The sequence below is a fragment of the Desmodus rotundus genome, chromosome 7 (assembly GCF_022682495.2).
Source record: "Desmodus rotundus isolate HL8 chromosome 7, HLdesRot8A.1, whole genome shotgun sequence".
Taxonomy (NCBI): domain Eukaryota; kingdom Metazoa; phylum Chordata; class Mammalia; order Chiroptera; family Phyllostomidae; genus Desmodus; species Desmodus rotundus.
Genome location: NC_071393.1, coordinates 47,215,778 through 47,224,377, shown reverse-complemented (window position 1 = coordinate 47,224,377; position 8,600 = coordinate 47,215,778). Strand labels below are relative to the sequence as shown.

At 36.5% G+C, this 8,600-nt stretch overlaps 1 pseudogene; it reads left to right on the top strand.

The window, feature by feature from the left end:
- Nucleotides 1-5,020: 5,020 nt before the first annotated feature.
- On the top strand, nt 5,021-5,607 carry LOC112296554 (membrane-associated progesterone receptor component 1 pseudogene; annotated as a pseudogene).
- The last annotated feature ends 2,993 nt before the right edge of the window (nt 5,608-8,600 follow it).

Below are 8,600 nucleotides of genomic sequence, written 5' to 3'. Positions count from 1 at the left end.
CAAAAAATAATTATATGTAAAAATATAAAGATCATTTATTAATTTATTCAGTAAATATTGATTAAACACTTATTATATTCCAAGCACTCATATAGGTATATGGGATGCATTTTTAAGATTCCATATGTCTACCTGGATAAAACAGATAATATTTGACAGACACAGAAAATAAGTAAATTCTTAGCATGTTAGAAAAGTGGAAAGTACCAAAGTCACAAGCAAAATTTGTATGGTATAAGATTAACCTAGAGAGCCAGAAATTTAACATGGACATTTATTTTTAAGTGAATTTGTCAAGGTAGCCCTCTTTATGGAGGACATGTAGTAATTTGTCTTCTGCTTAGAAGGACATACCACTTTCCCGTGTATTTCTCATCAATGGACCCCTAGACTCTTCACGGAAATGGCAGGTCCCTCAACCCTTATAAAGATATTTTCTCACCTCAGTGCTGCATGAGTCTTTTTAAGGCCTCCAGTGCACTTACACCTCTTGGTGGTCCTGTCCAATCAGTTTGATGTCAATCAATGTGATGTTTTTCTGTGGTTGTTCAGCTGACCCACTTCTGACAGAGCCCAAGAGGCAGCTTACCTCTGGGAAAGGAAATGCAAATGAATATTCCAATATAAGCACAAACCCTTCTGATCATTGTTCTCACAAAAATGTTAAAGAATGAAGTTTTCAAGTCAATGGTATATTGTGTACCTATGTTCTTAATAATCTTCTTTATCAACAGTGTCAAATCCTGGACAGCATCTGTTGTAATCGGGGTTACTACTTTTCTGAATTTGTTAGAGTTTATATTCATTCTCCAGAATCCATCCCATTTCTTAAGAGACCTGATTGGTAAATTAAAAGGATATATGCAAGAGACCCTTGTCACTACATCTTTAGCTTGCTGGCTGTAATTTCTACCCTTCGCCCACAGGTAGCAATATTAGTGTTGATTTACTATTTTGGTTAGGTAGGAACAGAGTCAGAGATTGTGGCCTGTGTAGAGTATAGAACATGCCACAGTAACAAAAAAAACTAAGATTGTGTTCCAAGGTCTGGCCATACTCAATGGGAGGAAACACAGATGACATCACTGGATGAGAGGATCAAACATTGTATTGTAAGATCATCAGGCAGCATGGGAAATATTGTTCTAGCTATCTTGGAATGTAAGGTCTTGCATAGTAACTGGGGAAAAAAAAACAACAACTGGAGAGACCAGTTATAAAGATTTGGCCTTATTTTTCCTAAAAATAATGGCAGCCATTTAACTTTTGTCAGCAAAATTTGACATGGATGTAGAATATTCACCATTGTCATATCAAAGGGTATCACAAAATGTCATCTCTGTGGGAACTGGTGGTAGCTGTGGTCTAGGGTAGTGAGAGCTGGGATGAAGCTAATTGGATTTGAGTGATATTTAAGAGATGAAACGTGGGGAAAGATACAATGTATAATAGAGTAGGTACGGAAAACTGGCATGCAGGGTAACTCCTAATTTCCGGCAGTGCAGAAAGATGAGTAATGCTGCTATTTGAACGAGAAATGTGTTTAGATGACAAAGATCCTAAGTTTTAGTTTGGAGATTTTAAATTTGAGGTTCCTTGTAATCCTCCAACAGAAGACTGGGTAGTCAATTTTTATTCTAGTAGAGAGGATAAGATTGGAGCTTTTAAATATGTTGGGTGGTTGGAGAAGTTCGAAGCTGTGTTGAGATTACATCACTTAGTGAGTGATTGTACAGTGAGCAGAGAGCTGTTCTAGAGCAGACTTCTCTATTTCATATGATTTCATTATCTGATAGATTATAGGGAGGGTGATGATGAGAGAGCAAACAGGCAGAGAGATTTTGTTTGATTTTGGTTTTCATAGAAGCTGCTTGATTCATAGTAGTGTTAATACTATATTAACCATAATACAATTACTCAAATGAATTAATGTAATGCAGGAAACTATCTGTCACTTAAAAATCATGAAATAGATAAATGCACATCCATAGATACTATTTTTGGAAAGTATTAAAGTAAATATCAGTTTTGGATTAACAAAGGCCATTAAAGTATGGTTGAAAAATTAATACTAGATCCCCTGCCAAAATGTTAAGTCTTGAACCATATTCTTTTTTAAAAAGCTTAATAATCTATCCTGTTCTTCTTATTCTCAGTATAAAAACCGCTAAGTGAGATCCTGGAAAACTCATAAAAATGTATGAGAAAATTGTTTCAATTCCCCGTATAAATGAAACCACATAGTATTTGCCTTTTCTCTGTTTCCTACGTTATTCTTGGTTGGCAGACTTACACTAAATCTGGAGGCCCCTATGGCGTTCCTCTTTCAAGTCTCTGAGAGTGGCACATTAGTGGACATTGCCCCTGGCGGCTCTGGATCTTGATCTGCTATGTTCTTTAACTGAAATGTTACTGGTTTTTTAAATCTTTTTCATGAGTTTTTTAAAAAGAAAATTTGCACAATTATGATAATTTAATTAATAGTTACTAGCTAGTATGTTATAATTATATTGAAACATTTGCTCCATTTAGTCCATTTTCTTTCAGGAACTACTCATGGAATTTAAAAAATAAGGTTTATGAGAGGTATCATGAACTCTTATTTACATGTGTTAATAAATATATGGTTATAATAGATTAATTTTTATCAATGATTTTTTCAGTGTAACAATCACAAATTGCCATAAATATAGGCTTTACTTTTTCTACTCTAACTCTCATTACTTTTTTTAAAGATTATTTATTTATTTATTTTTAGACAGAGGGGAAGGAAAGGAAAGAGAGAGGGAAGGAAACATCAATGTGTGGTTGCCTCTCACTCGCCCTGCACTGGGGACCTGGCCCACAACCCAGGCCTGTGTCCTGACTGGGAATCAAACCTACAACCCTTTGGTTTGCAGGCCAGCACTCAATTAACTGATCCACACCAGCCAAGGATACTTTTTAAATCACAACTTGTTTTATTATCTGTTCTCTTCTTTAATAAAGAAAATATATTTTGTATTTTACTAAAAAGACACATTTTTGTGTGTAATTAATTTATTTCAGAACCATGCTTTTCCTCATAAAATGTAGGTCATTTAAAACCTTTTTTAGTGCTTCAGATGTTAAAAGCTTTTCTCATTGTCTTGTTAAAAACTCATATTTGAATGGGAAATATTTCCAAGCCCAATCTTGGATGTATCTGCATTTCCCTTCTCTCCTTTCTATTGCACACAGATACCTGTACATTCCCTTAGAATATCTGATAAGATTGATGGATGAGGTGTCCAGCTAAGTTTCTGGTATTTAGCAGTATTGGAGAAAAAAAATCAGTTTTTCTTGGTGCAGATGAAAGGTCTATCTAAACCTCTGAAGCAGATCAAGGAATACACTAGGCTTAAATTTTGAGGAAAAGACCCTGTGATTTAGTTTCTTCTACAAAGATCAGGGTAAGCTAAATGATTTTGCAAACATTAAGTACCTCCTACCCTTTGCTGAACATTTCCGTCCCTGTTTAGGTCAGCGTTTGCTCTAAGGAGCCTGGTATTGTATCCTGACAAAGCTAGAAATTGGCCCTCCGTGGGCACCTGGCAATCAGTTATCAATGACAGTAGCTGAAAGAGGTCAGTTCCTGAATATTCATCTCCTAAAAGTCAGTATCCTGAACAGCTATTTCATCTTTTGATTATAAAAATTGATAAAACCAATTTTCTAAATATAATCAACTTGTAAATTTATCAACAAAACCATTTATGTGGCAATTTGGATAATGTCAACAGTTTGTCTCTGCTTTTGGGACTCAACCAGGTATTTAGAGAAAAAAAAGTAAGGTCAACTAAAACTTCGTACAAATCTCCAGTATCTGATTTAATTACTGGGTTAATTAATATGAATTATAGTACACTTCATAATTAATATGAGTTAAAGGAAACCTTATAAATAATTAAAAGTAACGAGTAAGTTAATTAAAGTGGCTATTTGGCAATTGGTTTCTGTGAATTGGCCTTGGCTAATGGGTTTTGCTAAATTACCTAAATTTAATAGTGGCTCTACTCACTAATCCTAAAATCATTATCGTGTTCCATGGGCTTCTGCTTCTTCCACAGGTGAGGCCCACATCATCTTGATTGGCAAATATCTCTACGTAAGAGAAGTTCATTGGTTTTAACTGAGACCAATTTGTAGCTATACACCAGTTATGTAGTTTTGGTTTAAGACACAAATCTCATGGGCAACTCTTTGTTCTATTTCTATTATTTTAATCTTAAAAATCTAGTAATATCCTTTTCTTGAATTTACTAGGGTGACATTAATTAATAAAACTATATAGGTTCAGGTATAGAATTCTATGATATATCATCTGTACTGTGTGTTCACCATCCCAGGTCAAGTCTCCTTCCATCACCATTTATCCCCCATACTCTCTTATACCACTTCCCATCCTCCTTACCCTCTAGTAATCACCATATTGTTGTTTATTAGTTTGTTTTGTGGAAAAGGTGAAGGGATTAAGGGAAAAAAAACCCTCATATACAAAATTCTTTTTTTAAGGATTTTATTTATTTATTTTTAGAGAGAAAGGGAGGGAGAAAGACAGCAAGAGAAACATCAATGTGTGGTTGCCTCTGGCACGCCACCTACTGGGGACCTGGCCTGCAACCCAAGCATGTGCCCTGACTGGGAAATGAACCAGTAACTCTTTGGTTTGCAGGTCAGGCACTCAATCCACTGAGTCACACCAGCCAGGACCGACAAATTCTTATATGTAACTAGAATTCTATCTTCATTTGTTTAAATTTGGATAATATCATGAACATATTAATGAGAAAGGAAGGACATATTTCCTCTTTTAGAATAGTACTTTTTAAGATACAGAGTTTTCACATGTTGTAATAATTGCATTTCTCTTAATTTTTCTTCATGGTCTTCATCATGTTTTCTTAAACATAGTGTATTGTGACTCGTTTGCTGAGATGGAGGAGAAAGTAGCAAGCTCTGGAGCCTTCCAAAGTCCAGTCCAACCTTTGCTCCACGGATTATGCTTGACAAGGACATGGTGGTGACGAGCGCCCACCAGAGCGAGCTGTAGGGTGAGCTGCTGAAGGAGAATTTCCCCTTGCCCTCAACCTGCTGCTGTTTTGCGCCTGCATCTTCCTAATCCACAAGATCCTGAGCAGCGACCAGCCAGCGGCCAACAGCCACAACTACAAAGAGCCGTCCCCACTGCCCTGCCTTAAGCGTCGTGACTTCGCCCCTGCTGAGCTGCCCCGCTTCTATGGCATCCAGGACCCATGCTTACTCCGGCCCATCAACAGCAAGGTGCTCCTCGTGACCAAAGACAGCTAGTTCTATGGGGCCAAGGGGCCATATGGGGTCTTCGCCTGAAAAGATGCATGCAGGGGCCTCGCCACATTTTGCCTGAAGGCGGAGTATAATGACCTCTCTGACCTTCTTCCTGCCCAGCAGGAGGTCGGAAATGCCCAGCAGGAGACCCTGATTGACAGGGTCCCTCAGTTCACTTTTAACCATCCTCATCTAGGCAAACCGCTGAAGGAGGGGGAGGAGCCTTCCCAGAACTTAGATGAGGAAGAACCAAACGATAAGAATACTCAGAAAAATGATTAAAGCATTTAGTGGAAGAATATCTATTTTTTGTATTTTGTAACTTGTAACATTCCAGTCTGCCTTTAAAATGTGGTGATTTCAATATTTAGAAAAGTTTCATATTTGTTTTAAATTTTTAAAAGATTTTATTTAATTTTTAGAGAGGGGAAGGGAGGGAGAAAGGGAGGGAAAGAAACATCAATTAGTTAACATCAGCAATGCCACTGATAAAATTAACTTGGAATGCATGAAGTGCGGTGTTGTAATACAAATGTGAGTACTGTATGTCTTCTATCTGTAGTTAGTGCAGGCTGAATTTAAACTTGTTTTTCCTGAAGGATAGGCAGGACTTGGGTATTTCCCCCTACCATATAAAATATAAATACATAAAGGTAGGAATGTAAAATGTGAAAAGTCCTTCAGGCATGGAGACCAAAGGATCAACTTTTCGTCGTGATGTTCTGTGAGGACAGCAAATTTCTCATTTCTCAATCGACTGACTTAAAGCATATCTGCAGAAACCCAAAGGCTTTGAGATTCATGAAAGAGAGCCGTCCAGGAAGAAAATGAGATCTCAAAGCTGGGTTTAGTTGGAAGAAATACATTAATTGTGTCTAAACAACATTATTGTCCTACCTCAGACACTTAGACATCCTCACTAACAGTCATGTACGATGAGGATTAAAACACAATCTGAACATTCATAAGGAAGCTTTGGGGAAAATCAGCCAACTTGCCTAAAAACCTAATTACACAAGAAGATTGTAGAACTATCTTCCTAATCTCCATGTTCATGGTGAGGCAATGGTTATTTTACGTGATTTGACATGACGGGCACGTAGAACAGGTATATGCTCTCCTGAGAGCCTGCACACACCTCTGAATAATGAGGAAACAGTACACATCACTAGCTAAGTGGTTTCTGAGGTATATTCATAAGGTAACAGTTAACTCTTCTGTTGTTGCAAAACTAGAGCCACTGGCAAGAATGTCAGTCAAGTGTCTAGGTCTTGATATTGGTCTTAGATTAAGAATAAACTGAGTTTAAGTAGACTGTGCAGTTGCACGAATTTGTAAAATGTTATGTGAATAGCTAGTGAGGTTTCAAACTCTTGTAATTGTAGCTAATTGTATTTTCCTTGTATTTTCTTGTGAACCATATTTAATGGTTTTACCTCAAATCAGAAAACAAAATGAAGGGCTTTGGTCAGTTAATAAAATGACCCCCCAATAAACATAATATATTTTTGAGGAATGTTTAGACAAAAAATATGTTCATATTTTGAACCTGAAGGCATGCACTAAAATTTAATAAAGATATAATATTCACCCCTGAGAAAAGATAGTATTTGAGTAAATACTATTTGGCAAATCTGTTGTGCCAAAGTATTAATTGACCTACATGACCACAAATTGGTGATTGCTTTAGGTGGACAAAACTACCATGACATTTTGAAACAGTGCCTTTTATTGGTTATTGTTACCAGGACAACGTTTCACTATTTATGGTCCCTGGAGTTAAGTTAATTAATGAAAGAGTAGATTAGAATGGCTTGTTGTAATTTATGAGATTTTATTATCTCCACAAGCTAGTGAGCATCACAGAAAGCATGCTCCCTGAATTCTCATGTTCATCTAAAAAATACTTTTAACCTTCAAATCCAGAATTAGTAAAATCACACACACATGCAAATACACACATAAAAATACATACACACAATTTCTTCCATATTTGATATATTGAAGCTATCGGAAACCCTGCCCTCTGACCTGGGAAGTTAGTTTATCACTGGGCACATGTGCAGTTCAGCACTGTGTCAGTCAGTTCTGGCCGCCATAAGGAAGGATCACAGACCCGGCAACTTAGAATGCAGACGTTCATTTTCGCACAGTTCTACGGTGGCTGCGACTCTGAGACCAGAGTGTCAGCCTGGCTGGGTCCAGGTAAGGGCTCTCCTTCTGGCTTGCAGATGGCAGCTTTCACATTGTGTTCTTACATGAGAAAGCGGGTAAGCAAGCCCTCCAGTATCTCTTCTCGTGAGGGTGCTAATTCCAATAGCACAGTTTTCTTCCTAAAGGCACCATCTCCAAATATTGGGGGTTTGGCCTGTGAGTTTTGGAGGACACATTCAGTCCATGTCATCATTAACCAGTAGAACTTATTGATGAAAATATTCTATGCCTGCACTGTAAAAAGAGAGAATGTTAACATTACTTGATGAATTAAAACAAGAAGAAAACAATACCAAATTGTAAGAAAAAAAGTGTCATAATGGCAGTAGGGTATACATTACTGTAAATATTAATTTTAAATATATAATGTGTCAATAGGATGTCAAAAATGCAAATATAATTTAACAGATACCTTAAAAGATATATTTTGAAAGCACAACAACAACATTCTGCAATAGGAATTATTTTGACTAATTCTCTACTAATATACATGAATTTATTAAATGTGAAGCATAGTCAAAACACCAACTCATTATTTTGGAAGGCTACACTGTGTTAACTTTGATTCATCTTTCAGTTAAGTGATATCACAACTGTCAGGAAAACAAAAAACAAGGAGCTTATCCTAAAATTTGTAGTTATGCATGCACTTTATGTCAATCAAATCATTTTGGAGAGATGGAGTAAAATATGAATTTCATGCATAGCATTACCTCCTAAGAATAAAACAGTGAATAAGGATTACTTCGTGGATTTCAAAGCAAATCATAGTTTATCTGAGGAAATATGAATGTAAACAAAGAATTTATAAACATAGAATTATGAGTGAAATTATAAAGCTGTACCCAGGGTCCAGTTGGTGGTACCAGTGAAGGGGGAATAGTATATTTTGTGCAGGATATATGGAAATGGCTTCCAGCAAAGGAATTATAAACTTGCTTATTTTATCAGTCACTGATCAAGTACTCCTATAGACATTCCTAAGCAGATATAATTACCCCTGTTTTTGTACACCTGTATTCAAATCATATATTTAGTATAATATTTTTATTCTATACTAT